The sequence below is a fragment of the Heterocephalus glaber genome, unplaced genomic scaffold (genome assembly GCF_053883595.1).
Source record: "Heterocephalus glaber isolate CG9 unplaced genomic scaffold, H.glaber_assembly_v1.0 deba00000546, whole genome shotgun sequence".
NCBI classification, from domain to species: domain Eukaryota; kingdom Metazoa; phylum Chordata; class Mammalia; order Rodentia; family Bathyergidae; genus Heterocephalus; species Heterocephalus glaber.
The window spans coordinates 5,362,372-5,377,250 of record NW_028258147.1 but is presented as its reverse complement, the minus strand read 5'-3'; the positions used below and the strand labels follow the sequence as shown (position 1 = coordinate 5,377,250).

General features: G+C 41.9%; 2 long non-coding RNA genes across 15 annotated transcripts in view; one reads left to right on the top strand and one right to left on the bottom strand.

The window, feature by feature from the left end:
* Nucleotides 1–14,879, bottom strand: part of LOC110344248 (uncharacterized) — a 216,833-nt gene that overhangs the window by 110,470 nt on the left and 91,484 nt on the right. For all 14 annotated transcript variants that reach the window (XR_015448615.1, XR_015448614.1, XR_015448612.1 and 11 more), the window contains one exon: nt 728–784. This is a non-coding gene — a long non-coding RNA (uncharacterized LOC110344248). The remainder of the gene's footprint in view (nt 1–727; nt 785–14,879) is intronic.
* On the top strand, nt 6,408–11,058 carry LOC101725583 (uncharacterized). The gene is made up of 3 exons (XR_205728.3): nt 6,408–6,671; nt 7,309–7,442; nt 8,207–11,058. It is a non-coding gene; the product is annotated as an uncharacterized LOC101725583 (long non-coding RNA).

The window sequence follows — 14,879 nt, the reverse complement described above, 5'->3', positions numbered from 1 at the left end:
CTGGTGGAGAGAGGAAAAAGGTGACATTTCAACATTGCATTCCATTGCCAAGTGGAGTACTTGACATATACAATGTACCTTATTAGTGTTTACTGAATGCATCAGTAGCCTCAGCAATGCCAACACCTTTTCAGGCTGGCACTTAGGCAGGTTCAATAGCCTAGATTTTCTTACTCCAAGTTATCATCTGCCACCTGCAGAAAGTGGCAGTGCTGCTCCTCATGTCATTCTTCCCTAAGACATCTCAAGTTCAAAGAACTCTGTTTTGTCCCCAAAATGAAACCAGTTTGACATTTATGAGGTTATGATCAAGGGGTGCTCAAATGTTTACTCAAAGATGAAGGAGTTAGGGTTCTCAGTGCCACTGAACAGGCCAGAGAGGCCACATCAGAACTTATAAATGAAGTTCGTACTTGCTTTATGAGCAAAAGGTGTGGTTTTGGTGGGGGCTTTGTTGTGTGGCTATAATGGCTTGTTTGGGCTCCACGTAAAAGGATTTATTAATAATATTAAACACTTGGTGGGGGATTTAGCTCAGTGTTCCTGCCACCTGCCTCGAAAGTGCAAGGACCTCAGTTCGATCCCAGGTACCAAAATTTAAAAAAAAAAATAATAATAATATTACACACTTATATACTACTTACAGCATGCCAAGTACTGTTCCAAGCATTTGTAAATATTAACCTGCTTACTAAATATATATAGAAGTCCTGCCAATTTCAGTTACCTGTTCAGTGGTTTACTTGGTTCCATTAAAAGTACCTCTGTTTTTTCCATTTTTCTCCTGCAAAAGATGAAGAGAATACTGTTTGTGAACAGTCACAAATCCACGTCTTACACATCATTATTTGATATTTTCCACACTCGAAAGTACCAAAAGGGCTTCCCCTTAAGCTCTAGTCCATTATTTGAGCTGCCTAAATTTACTGGGTTCATAAAAGAATCTATTAAAAAGACATCATCTCTACTCATATTACTGTATGTATTACTAATATGGGATTTGAAAAACAAATACTTTATGGCTTCAAAAGAAATTAAGTTGACACAGTAAACACAGGCACAGGAAAACAATTTAGAGTAAGGTTCTCTTTGACTCTGAATACTTCTATGTTTGATACGATTTTTCAAACCATAGTCCCACTGAAAATCTTTATTTAGGTGAACACTTTTCACCCCAGGTGAAATAACTGCAATTCCAAATATAGGATGGATTGGTAGATGTAGTTTTAAATGGTTTACTTGAAATTTTAAAACATTATAATGGAAAGCATTCATCAGAAAAAAGGGTGCTGCTCAGGAAAGTCAGCTGTTTAAAAAAATCTCTAGCATGTGACAGTCACCCTAGGGAATTCATGACCATCCAGGTTCAGTCCTTCAATTCTGCTGGTTCCAAAAGCCTATCGCACTATAAAGTCCCATAAATGATCGAGTTGATCAGTATTTACTCACGCTGATGAAGCTCACAAGAGACTGATAAAGCCGTAAGGCCCATGTATACATTCACAATGAAAAAAGCAACTGTGAGACAGTCTGGACACTTGCACCATTCAGTCTGACTAATATAGTCCCATTTCTTCAGTCAGCAGCTATTTACTGAGCACCAATTCACCCCAGGCACAGGCACCTAACAGGCATATTAAAGATCAGGCCCCAGCCGCAGTGAATTTTTAGTGAGCCTGTGACAGCCACCACCACCACCACGTCTGTGCCAGGGCCTCTCTCCTCATCCATCAACCTGTCCCTAGTCTACACTGCCAATGTCTGGCAAACACAAAACACCTCTCTAGCTGTTTTTCCAGTTTCCACATTTTTACCCTTCCAACCTATTATTTACCATGTGTCCAGAGAAAGGATTTTAAAGTAGAAAATGGATCATGGTCAGTCCTTCAATGCTGTGCATGGGTTTTCTCATGGACACACTACAGTTGACCCTCAGCCTGCTCTGGCCCTGCTCTCCTCTGCAGCTCTCTGTACGCTCCTCTCCCTCATCACCCTCCCACTTCTGTCACACTGGTCTCCAGTTACACCAATCAATGGACAGGATCCCTCAATTCCCCAGAGAGTTTGCACAGTTTATTTCCTTTGCTTGGAAGCTAATTCACATGCTGGGTCCACCCCTCAATAAACCTCTACACATACATTCCTGGTAACCTGTAGATCCTAACTCAAAGTACATGATCCCACAACCAGGACAAACTGCTCTATTTTAAGCTTCCAGGACACCTTGATCTCCTTTGCGGCACCTATCTCAGTTCCTAATTATGTATGCATGTTTCTCTCTCTCCCTACACTACAAGCAGCTCCAAGAAGGTGGGCAGTGCCCTCCTTTTATTAGTACAGTCCACCACAGTGGAGATATGTTCTTGAATGAACAATGGCTTTGGGCTATCAGAGCCTGTTGTATCCACTGCCAAAACTCTGCCAGCAGACCATGTGGCTAAATGGGCACTGTCCCCCTCGGTGTGCCCCCGCCACAGGAGCACCTCTAACAAGATGGGCTTTGTCTACATTCATACCTATAAGTTTCTCTGTTCCCTATACTTCTACAGTCAAATGAATGTAAAGCACAATGACATATCTGAGTAGCAATTCTGCAGAGAGGAATCTGGCAGTGAGTTACTAAGAAACACCATCAACAAGAAGGAAAACATATATTTCAGCCAAAGAAGTCCTTGATGACAATACTGGCAAATGGACATACACACACAACCAAAGCAGTAGTTCTCAGAGCAGGGGCCAGGAAAGACTGAGTGTACACTTCAGGACATCACACAACTGAGGGCCTGACAGGCCCCTCTGCTGCCCCTCCTTCCACCCCCAGGGTCCAACTCTGCATGGCACACAGGAGAGCTGGAGTTTACCACCTGCCTTACAGGTCAACAACTAATGGGCATTTCTTAACTTACTGTGTAGAATGTTTTAAATGGCTCACAGCTGTGGTTAATTTTTAAAAGATGTTCCCCTAACATTTCAGTTCTCTCCTATGATGGGAATGAGAACAAAAGTAGTAGGAAGATGCCCCACGACGTACCTGGGTATAAATTTACACACAGCCACGGAGTGAGAGAGGATCAATTTCATCTATTTGCTCAACAAATAATGTGTACTTCAAATACGCCAGGTATGGTTCTAGGTACTGGGGATACACTAAATGAGATAAAACCCCCTCTTCTTAAAGAGGTAACCTTCTGGCAGACAGACAAGGTATATTTAAGAAAAATATAAAACAAGTTAGATGATAGGGCTGTGGAGAAAAGCAAATGCAAAGTAGAGAAGGGTTGATGGGAATGTGTGTATTAGGGAATCAACACTGAAATGTGAGGGTCAAGAAAAGCCTCACTGAGAAATGGCCAAATGGTCTTGTCAGCTAAGACCTGAAGAAGGATGACAGACTCGTGCAGATATTCTGAGAAAGACAGTTCTAGACAGAGGGGTCAGCAAGTGCCAGGGATTGAGGCTGGAGGCCCTGTCCTGAACACACAAGGAAATAGCAAGGGGAGGTGAGCTCAGAGCACTCGGCTTCATTCTGAGGCATTAAAGGCCTCTGGCTTTTATTCTGGGAGACAGGGAATGCAACTGACATGTTCTGGGCAGAGGCATGAGCAGGTGCTGTGTTTACAGCAAACTGAAGAGGCAGCAAGGGAGGAAATAGCAAGATCAGTTACTGGGCCACTGGGAACATCCAAGAGACAGTGAGGAGATGAGGGTAGCTTAGGCTATGGTGTGGCCATGAATGTGCTTCTATAAAGTTAGTGGATTCTTTGGGGAACTTGGAGGAAAGGCCATGGGGCTAACTCTAACTCCCTGGAGAGCTGAACAGAGTGGTCTTCATACTTCCTCCCTGCTATGGTTTGTATCCTAAGCAACCCCTAATGGTGCCCATGGTAGTACTACTGGGTAGAGCCTTTGAGAAGTGGGCCTTTGTGCTTAGATCACTGGTGCTGTGCCCCTGAAGGAGACTGTAGGACTCCCGGCCCATTCCCTGGTCTCTCTTCTGCTTCCTGACCTCGAACTGTGTGGTTTTGCTCTACCCACACACTCCCTGCCATGTTGTGCTACGTATCACAGGCCCAAAGTGATGGGGCCAATCAATCAAGGAGTGGAGCCTTCAAAACACAGCCAAAATCCCCAGGAGTTTAGCTCAGTGGTTTCTCCACCTGCTGCGCAAGCGCAAGGACCTGAGTTCAATCCTCGGTACAAAAAAAAAAAAGATAACACCTAAAACACAGCCAAAATAAACCCTTTCTGTTTATAAGCTAATTATCTTGGGTATTTGTTACAGTGATGGAATGCTAACTAAAACAGTCAGATATATTTTTGCTTTAATCATTATTAAAAAACAGTGAGTTTTGGGGCTGGGGATTTAGCTCAGTGGTTCTGCCACCTGCCTCGCAAGCCCAAGGTCCCAAGTTCAATCCCTGGTACCAAAACAAAAACAAAAAAAACCAGTGCATTTTAATCTCATATAGAACATATCATCATTACAGATAATAGAAATAAACAACAAACAAAAATCCTTGTATCACATTATAAAATGAACTAAACATACCAGTATTTCCCATACTGGTCACCGTTATTATATTTAGCATTTTCCATTCATTTATTCTGAAAATAAAAGATTTCTTCCCTAGTTAAGAGGAAAGACCATTCTATTCACGTGGCCACAATAGTTACTGAATATATATGGTTTTCTACTTTAAAGATCTAGTGATACATAACATAATAAATACCAAACAGAAGTATTCTTAACACGAAATGTTAGTGCAATTCTGAATTGCTCCAGCTACAGGCTTGAAGTCAAGCAAGAAGCAATGCTTGGCATATCCCCAAAGAAGCGGGTTTTTTTCCATATGAAGACTTTGCCCCTGAGAAACTGAGGATGATAACATAATGGAAAGCAAAATGGACAAGGCAAAATTCTTTAAAAATGAAAGCATTCTTGTTATTCTTTGCTCTGTTGATGAATGGGGGTGGGGCAAGGTCATGGCATACAACTATTGTCATGAAACCATTTCCCACTGCTCCAGGACTGGGAAGCAGCTTCTCACCTGCTGTAATCAAGCTATGATAGAACACTGCTGTTTGGTCAAACACCTAAGTTGGCCTGGTCTCTAGCTGTAAACAAAATTACACTCTGATTCTCAACATTTAAGTCTCAGAGCTGATAGGCCATATTTGTTCAGCTTCTCTCCACATGCACTAACACAGATAAATGACTCCTAAACTCAGCATGCCATCACACCCTTCAGAGCAGAGGTTTTCAACCCTCAATGTGCACATGAACTTCCTGAAGGACTTGGTAAAATGCAGATTGAGATATAGGTATTTCATGTGCAAATATAACCTGTACAGTACACACATCTCTCAACTTTTCTGAGCTAATTTAGTTCATCCTAATTTGTTTTTATTAACATTTCACAGGCATGTATTTCTTAGTTTCCTTCTAAAGTGTAATAGCAAAAGAATTTTTTTAAAAATACTATTTCTTGGGCCAGGGATTTAGCTCAGTAGTTTCGCCATCTGCTGTGCAAGCGCAAGGACCCGAGTTCGATCTCTGGTACCAAAAAAAAAAAATACTATTTCTTGTGCATGCCTGTAACTGCTACACTGTGGGAGGCTGAGACAGGAGGACTGCCAAGAATGAGGTCAGCCTGGGCAACTTAGTGAAACCCTGTCTCAAAATTTAAAAAACTGTCAACAGGCTGGAGATGTAGTTCAGTACAAGGCCTAGGAAATTTAGCCACTTAGCAGGAGTTTGTCTTCATGGTGGTGGTGGGGGGGGTGGGGGCGGTCTATGTAGCTCAGTGTAAAGGGCCCAGGTTCAATTCCCAGTCCTTGAACTAAACCAAACCAAACCTTCTCCACTATTTCTCTAGGACAAAGATCCCGAGGATATTTGTGAAAGACCTACTTTTCATCTCTTTAAAAATCCTCATGACCAAAAGGAGATGCTGTGGTTAAGAGGCTGACTGTGAGCAAGCACAGGAGAGGTGAGCCTGACCCTGCTGCTGTCCCTCTGGAATCCCGGAAACCAAAGAGAGGAAGGGGCCAAAAAGAGGCCCACAAACAGTGCGGCTTTGGAGAGCTATGTAATACATCTAAGAGATCACAAGCAACTGTTGACAGGCTTTGAGTGAACCAACTAGAAATTACCATGGAGCTGTATACAAGGGAAAAAACTATTAACCACAATCTAATAAGGATAAACAAAGGTTTACACTGCTTGGGGCAAGATTTTTTAAAAAACACCACCACCTACACAGAAAGGCAAGTAGCTGAAAGCAAACAGACTCACTTTATGGCTCCTGAGTCTTGAACCAAGGTTACACAGAAAAAGAGCTGAGCAGGCTCAGGATAAGAGAAACACACTGCATAGTCATGAGCAACCACCATTAACACCACTATGGAGTCAGCCTCACCTCGCCAAGGGTTCCTCCCTAGCACCCAGTATCACAAATAGGCCAAGCTGTGTGTCACTCCCCAAAGACGGTTTCACAACTGTCACAGGCACTGTGCCTAGAATATTTTTTATTTCCAGGCCAGCCCTTCAGACTTGAAAACTTGGCTTCAACTCAACCTTCTCTGTAAATCTTGTGCTCACTCCCTTCTGAGCACAGTGGACAGTATGCTGCTCTTCCAGGTTACTTCAACATCGGCCTCTGCTGTGAACTGTAAGTGTGGGGCACAGGCTGGTTACTTGCACGGCCCCCAGGCTGACTATAGTGTCATCCACAGTACAAGCTGGATGATGGGAGGGAGGTGGAGGGAAGGAAGACAGTGAAGAGGGAGTGATGATGCCAATGTTATCACCTATTACTTAGACCAAAGAAGGCATTCTGATCTGGAGAGGGGGGTTAGTTTGAATGAATTTATTCTGCGCAAAGAGGTATGAATCTCTGTGACCTTGATTAAGGTTTATCATTGTACATATGTTTATAATGTTTATTATTAAAGCTATTTAGAAATATTCCCACGAACTTCCTTTTAAGTATACACATTATAATACCAATAATCTTCTCTAATAACTTTATATGAAAAGCAACCTTTCATAGTTATTGGGAAGCCTGCAGAAAATATATCCACAGTATTTTGCCAAAGTCTAGAGTAAGTAGATCATTAAAGCAAATACAGGGGTGTCTACTTATCAAACAGACCGTCAACACTTTTGTAAGCCTTTGTTAGAATTCTATACACCAGAAAGTGAACTGTCTTCAAACTTTCCCTATCTCACCCAAGCCTTTACCCTAACTACTAGTGAGTACAGATAAGGGGGATTTTATTTTACAATCTGTTCTCCTTTTTTCTAAGAATCTAACATCCAAATTCATCTGAGTTTTATAATCCTGCCAATGGCAATTATCAAAACACAGCAAGTATGTGTTCTGTGGTCACTTCTATGAAAGGCCATTCTGATTGGAACTTTTCAGGGGAGTAATGCACAGGTGAGTAAGTCTGGGAATTACAGAACCATTGCTAATAACAATAATTACTATTTAGAAGTTTTTCCCTAAGCCACACCAGCACCATTTACACAGACACACAGACCCATGCCTGACACCACAGAACCTGGCTCTGCTTCCACTCAGGCTGCCTACTCAGCACTAGAACATCAGGGCCATCCTGGTCCTCTTCCCACTTGTCCCCAAGGTGAGGCTATAAACATGCCAGTCCTTACCTCCAGAAAGCCTGGTTCTTCTAGTCCCCTTTTTTCTCTGGGCTGCTGCCCTGCATAGCAACAGAATGGTCTCAGGGCTGAGCCATCCCCAGGCCAACCCAGACTGGTGTAGGGACAATGCCTAACAAAAGAGGCCACAGTCTCTGCACAGTGGGTGGCAGGTCCATTTGCATATGAACCAGCAGCCCCTCTCCTTTCATTATTGGAGAGGAAAGCATGGTGGCTTTCTCCACAATAAGAATGGTATAGTCTAGGAGGAGCTAATGAAGGTCTTTATCTCACTTCATGACACTTTTTAAAAAAATGTTGCTTCAAGATACACATTTTATTTTTTTCATTTTTTTTTAAAGATACACATTTTAGAACCATTAGCAAAAATAAGTTTTCTGGCCTAATATCAATAAATCAGATCTTAAGTTTATTTCTAGCACGTTTTTTAAAAATGCTAATTTATAAAATGGAAACCAACATGGCAGTGCAGCAATGAAGCAAATGCAAATTTTACTACATAGATTTCTTTTTATCTTCCAGGTTTTAAAGTGGCAACAAGTGGCATGGGCTGAGTGACAGAGAATATGGATCTGTGTCAAGCTGAAAAAGTCCCACACAGACCCTTGGAAATAAAACCCAACTAGGGAGGACTGCAGCAGGAACAGCAGTGACACTCAGAGAAGGATGTCTGGTGGTCACTCTGGATCTGAGGCTGTACATAATCTCTCATTTTCAAAACAAAAAACTTTTATTCCTAATTCTGCCAGCTCTTCTGTATATTTAGCCAAACTAGATGGGAAATAAAGTGGAAAATTCAAAGTGAACATCTGCTGCTTCTAAAAAGCCTCAGTTGGCTGTAAGGGAGAAGGACATCTCTCCTTGGAAAGACCCAATCAGAGGGCAAAACGCCCCCTTCCCCCAACCAGTCCCCTTTCTGTCCCATGAAGTTTCACACTCACCCTTGAAGCAACCCACAGTGGAGATGTAAACTAACAGGGAAGGTTGATGAAATGAGCTCCAAGATGGTAACTGCTCTCTTGGCTCAGTGCTGCTCAGGAGATTTCTTGGGGGCCCACAGAGTTCTCCTTCCACCCCATTCCACACAGCCTTCCCCAGGAGAGGCCTGATCCACACTTGTCCTCCTGCCGAGACAAGACCACACACCTGCTCCAAGGAGAGAACTTAAGCAGGACAACAGGATGTGTGTTAAGCAGGCTAACGGGAAAAGCAAGTGTTACACAAGCCAGGAATCAATAACTAAAGTCAAGCAGACTCACATGGCCCAGTGCAGCTGCTTCCCAGGGACTGGGACACAAACCCCTCTTTGAACTGGCTCTATCGCCCCAGAATGCAGACAAGAGATACCCTGCTGCCAGACCCAGCCCACGGGAATGGACAAGAGCCAAAGCTCTGGCCAGAGCCAGAACCTGGGATGTATCCTAGGACAAAAGCAACAGGTCTCTGTTCCTGACTTATCAAGAACCAAAAGAAATTCCAGGACCTTTCCGGAGTTCCTTGCTACAGACCTAGAAACTCAGGAATCACATAGGGTACCCTACAGATCATCAATGTACGTTGTATTTCACCCTCTCTTAGACATTTCACCTCTCTGCAGACATTTGCAGAAGAGCAACACCAAGGGACAAATAAGGGCCAAACTGGAAAACAAGCAAAGAGGGAAGTGGGTGGGTCTTAGAGTTGAGGAAGAGAGAGAAAAAGGTTTCTTTTTCTTCTTCAGTGAAAATATTTGTCTAGAATTGAGAATGAAAAACAATGACAGAAAGCACTAGTGAGCTGAGGAAGGGCAACAGCACTGTCCTCAGCAAGAACACAGAGTTCGCAGGCGCCTGGGCGTGTGCTCCCTTCCATTCCGCCCACCCACAGTTTCTGGGGCAAACAAATTCTTGGCTGAGCAGGTATGTGTGGGAGGCCTGATTATTTTCCAGCCATTAGAGCTTTGCCCAGAACTACTTAATCAGGACTTTCCAAGGTCATACATTCAAGTATGATGCTATAGCCTTACAGAACAAATAACTGGGCTCCATGGGGCAGGAGGGTGGAGAGTGTGGGGAACGAAAGAAGGAATTAACCAATCTCATGTGATCCAGCTTCCCATCCACTCTCAGCATGTGTCTATCTGTAGTCTCAGAAAACTGGTATACAGGGCAAATACATAGCTAGAAGAAACAGTAGCTAATTTTAATATGTAGTGCTTGCTCTGTGGCAGCCACAATTCTAAACGCTCTGTATACACTGACTTTTTTGACCCTCCACCATCCTTTGAGGTGGGCACTATTATCATCATCATGCCCAATTACAGACATATACAGAGGCTAAGTAACTCACCTAGGGACCACAGCTTGCCAGAGCATGAGGTGTTCTGGGCATCTGCACTTTGCTCTACTCCCTCTCTCTGTTCTGCTGAGCTGCTCATCAAAAAAGGCCAAACTATACTAACAGTCCTTTCCAGCTAAGGCATATCCACTCAATTTTCCCAATTCAGTAGTTTGCTTTAAGAGACTTTCTGGAAAGGTATATTATCAGAGATTGTACCCGCCTTAAGGTAGACACAGGACAGCACTAACCCTGCTGTTTCAAAAGCCAGTGACTTAGGAGGACTAGGAATGTCCCATAGCTCCAACCATCATTCACCCTCATGTACTATGTGATTAGAAGCAGTTCTAGTCAAAGCTTTGATCCCTGTTAAAATGTAAAAGCTTCTGGGAGGTGTATATTTTATGGCCTACATTTTATGCAACTTGCATTGTTATCTTTTTAAATCCAGCTTAGTGATAAGACCTTCAGGTGGTTTCCAGGCATGCGATTCACCTGTCCAGTTCTGACTTGTTCACTGCAGAGTGCCTGGAACTCTCCAGGGTCTGGCACAGAAACAGATGCTCAAGATCACCAGTGTGGGTGTAGGGCAAACTTATGACACACGGGTATCAAAGGGGCAGCCAAGTTGGGCAAAGTTATCACCCAAAAAGTCTAAATGTGAACAAGTAAATCACTGTCAGCATTAATTCTGAAAGATGCTTCAGGCATATTTAAATACTGTAATATACAGAATAGTATTTCTGGGAGCTTATTAATGGATTTTATTTAAAAATACATTTAGAGCTACTACATTTAAATGAAGACAATAATCTATTTAGGAAGGTATTGATACCCACATAATTTCCTCCTAAAATTATGCCTTCCCAAATGACAACATGCTCTAGGACACAATCTTTCCTCCCTAACATTCTCATATCCAACTTTTACGAGTCCACAAATGCCACTATAATGCCTCTTCCCGGAAGCGTTCCCTGACTTTCACCCAGAAGAGGTTGCGCCCTCTTTGTACTTTAAGTTATTTTGCTTTCTTTTTGAATACAAACTCATTCTCTGAATTGTAGTTATTTTCTCATCTGCACTATTTTATTGTTCCCAACTTCATCCCTGTAGTCCATAGGGAGACAAACATTTTTCATAACATAAATCAGGCTGCTGTTAAAAAAGAGTCCTACAGGAGGAAGTGCTCCAAGGACAGCACAGACATCTGCTTCTAATGTTCAAATATATTTTAGGTATTTTTAAAGCTGTAGTTTTAAAAATCACACTAAAATGATTTATATGTGAGCTTTTTACAACTGCAGATCACTACCCATTACTGTGATGGTGCCAGGGAGCCTGCCTGGGGCCCTCACCACCCTCCCAGGAGGCTGCTCTGCTGGCCTGGTACACACATAGGAACAACTGGGTGTGACACTGCAAACGGAAGCTGGAGCCCTGACTGGATTTTATGAAACCCACATGTGTGCTGGGAATGTAATCTTGGCTACTTTGGATGTTGAAGCAGAAGAATCACCAGTTCAAGGCCAGCCTGGGCTATATAGCAATACCCTATCTTAAAAAGTAAAATAAAAAGGGCTAGGAACGTAGCTCAGTGCTCCCTGGTTTCAAATCTCAGTGCAACCAAAAATAAACACACATATGCGCAACCTACCCACACTCATTAAGCACACAAAACCAAACCATACCTGACTGTGGGCTTCCCAGCATACTAGGCAAGACCCAGAGACATCTGCTTGGCCTTGCTTTCACTGCACTGAGAAAAGTACTTTGTGATAGCAGCCTACCTGAGGCATAAATACATCTTCTAAAGAGTGAGATGTTTCCTGTGTGACTAGGTTTATGATAAGCAATGTGAGCAACTCCTTCTTCAGTTTAATTACAGGGTTACAGCTTTGAAACAAACATTCCCTACCTCACGCTGGGTGGACTGAAAAGATCCTAGGACCCTAAGCCAAGTTATTCAAAACAAAAAACTAACAATTTGTAAATAATTCTCTGTAAGAACAGATTTTAAAATACAGTATTATGTATTTAAAGCAAAGTACAGAATTTCATTAAACACAGAAGATGGTACAAGTATAGCTATTGTACAGTTAACAATACCTGATTTAAACTTTTTCTTTCTTGGGCTGGGGGTGTAGCTCAGATGTAGATCACTTATCTACCCTGTGCATGGCCCTGGGTTCAATCCCCACCATCTCAAAAAAATAAACACTTTACTTCTAGATAAATCTCATTGCTCTGACATTGCAGTAAATAAAGATTATAAATGTAAATTTCAAAAAGAAATCTGTACTAGTAAAATTTCACTTTATCAGTTTTATATGGTAGAGTTTCATATGAGATTTCAGTTGGTGAAGGATTTATTGCCTCCAAAAAGTTTGAAAACTTGTGTCAGTGTCTCTGACAGTTTATGGACTGGCTGGGAGAAGACCTAGCTGAGAAGTAAGTAAGTAGTTGAGTGAATCAGATTTTTTTGGAAAGAATATTTTGGAATGCGAATATTCTACACTATTTTTTTTCAGATAAGAAAAATATATTTAAGAAACATACCGAAGATGAAACAGACATTGGCAAAGTGAGAACTCAGCAACCAGGTTTTTATCGTTTGTAATCATAGACAGCTAAGTTCACATGCAGACTGTTCCATTTGCTGGCTCTTGGTCAAACTCTATGAGCCACAATATCCTCCTACATAGAAATGGGAATGATCCTATCCAGGGTTTGTAATGTGAACCAAACTGAGATGCTTAGTGGTCCTCTAGAATAGCCAGGCTTCAAGTAATAAGCACACAGTAAATGTTAGTGGTAGCTATAAACTTCTATTTTGTTGTTGTTGTTGTTGTTATTGTTCTAGAAAAAGAGAAAAACTATCTACACATAGGGTATACGAATCCAGACTTCTGTGTTTTGAAGGTGGAAACTGAAGGAATTAGGTGCCAGAATTTCCCAGAGCTGTGATTATGACAGTTGCAGGAAACTCCAAACTTGGAAGCAAAGCAGAGAATGGCTCACCCCTTAGAGCTTATTTTCCCAAAACTGGAAAGGAAAGGGCCATGACCTCAGAAAAAGCAAAGCTCTGATCCATTCATACATCTACCTGCTGGAGGCAGGATGTCAGATGAAGATGCTGACCAGGCTCTGGTGGACACCATGGTGAACACATGCTTCTGGTCACTGTGCAAATGCACCCTGACGGAAGCAGAACCACTAACAGAGCCTCCCTTCTGAGTGGACCACAGGACACAGGATCAGGTGAGGCAATAACATCTACAGAATGGGTGAGGATCAGAAATCACTCTCTCCTCCTGGGGCATAAGAGGATCCAGTGATGACGGAGAGCGGATTTTCCACTTTTTGAAAGACAAGAATCCACATTAGTTTGACTCAGAAAAATCAGGTTCAGCCTAAGGTCACACAGCTAGTAACAGAAGAACTAGACTCCAAATCCAAGACTATCTAATTCCAAAAGTCCTCACTATGATGATCCCTGCTGCCCCTATGTAAACAAACTTATTCAAGCCTGAGCTCCACTAATGGTGGATCATTGGCAGTGTCTTCTCAGTGGAAATCAGTAAATAAATCTTTCCATTAAAAAAAGACGTGCTAAGTGAAAAAATCCTGATTCTTGGCAGGAATATCTGGATGGGCTAGATCAAAGAGGGTGCACTTACTATGCTTCCCTCTGTAAAGAGGAAGGTTGGGAGAAAGAATACACTGTGAAGATTCTGCATTAAAAAAATTAATGCAGGTTAGTCTTCAGTTTCTCCAGAGATGTTTAAACCTGATAAGGAAAAACAGAGCGAAGGAAGGACAGCCACTCCTTGAGGCGGCCTGGTTGGGACAGTCCTGTGAATAAGCTGATGAATATACCCTGACCCCACTTTCAGCAGCCAACACTTGGCAAAAGCTGACAGACTAGTATGTCTAAGCCTCTATACACCTTGGCTTTGAAGGCAAATCTGATACAAGCAAGAGACTTGTTGATAATCAGGTATGGAGTGTTTACAATGAAATTCTGGAGGGAACAACTGGTTTGATATATACCAAAGAGCTTTTTATTTTCAACCTGTATCCATTAATAAGGCCCAGATTTGTATGAGTGGCTTAATGCCACCTTCCAAAGGAAACTGTTTAAAGTTATTATGTATATTATACCTGTGAGATGAATGGCTTAAGTATGGAAAAGTGCTAAAGGAATTTTTATTGTCCTGCTAGAGGTCAATGACAAAAGTGAAGGTCTACAAACCATTGTGTGAGAGGACAAAGCAGGATTACTCGAGAAGGTTGCCAAGGATGAGGACTTTGTAAAGGTTACTAATGCTAAACTCTTGGGCATCCATATCACCTGGGGATGGGTCAGATATGAAGGGACTCAGGATCCACATCAGATCTTGCACATCTGCCAAATACTTAGGATATATGCATATATATGGTTATGTTTGAGAAGTACTGTACTTAAGGAGCTTACTAAGAACTATCAGAACTATTATACCTAAGTACAGTTTTCTGTTCTGCGATTTTAATCCTCAGATCTTTCGTATTTCAAAGGAAGAGAAACACTATTATGCTCCCTTAACAAAATGACCCAATATTCATCAATGTATAGACTGACTCTGGATAGGCTGTTGCACAGCAAATGTTTTCCTTCATATGTTTTAATACCATTGGTGCTTTCATGTTTTGTTTCTGAGTGTTCTCAAATGACAGCAACTCCTAGAACTTTTTTAAATGCCTCTAAGAAAAAGAAGATTAAAAATTCCTTTTCAGCTCTTACGGTCTTTTCCCCTTCTCTATCAAGTAACCAATAGTATGCTCATGAATTCTTGAACATATTAATGGAGAGATATAGATAAATAAAATTTGTAATACAGAA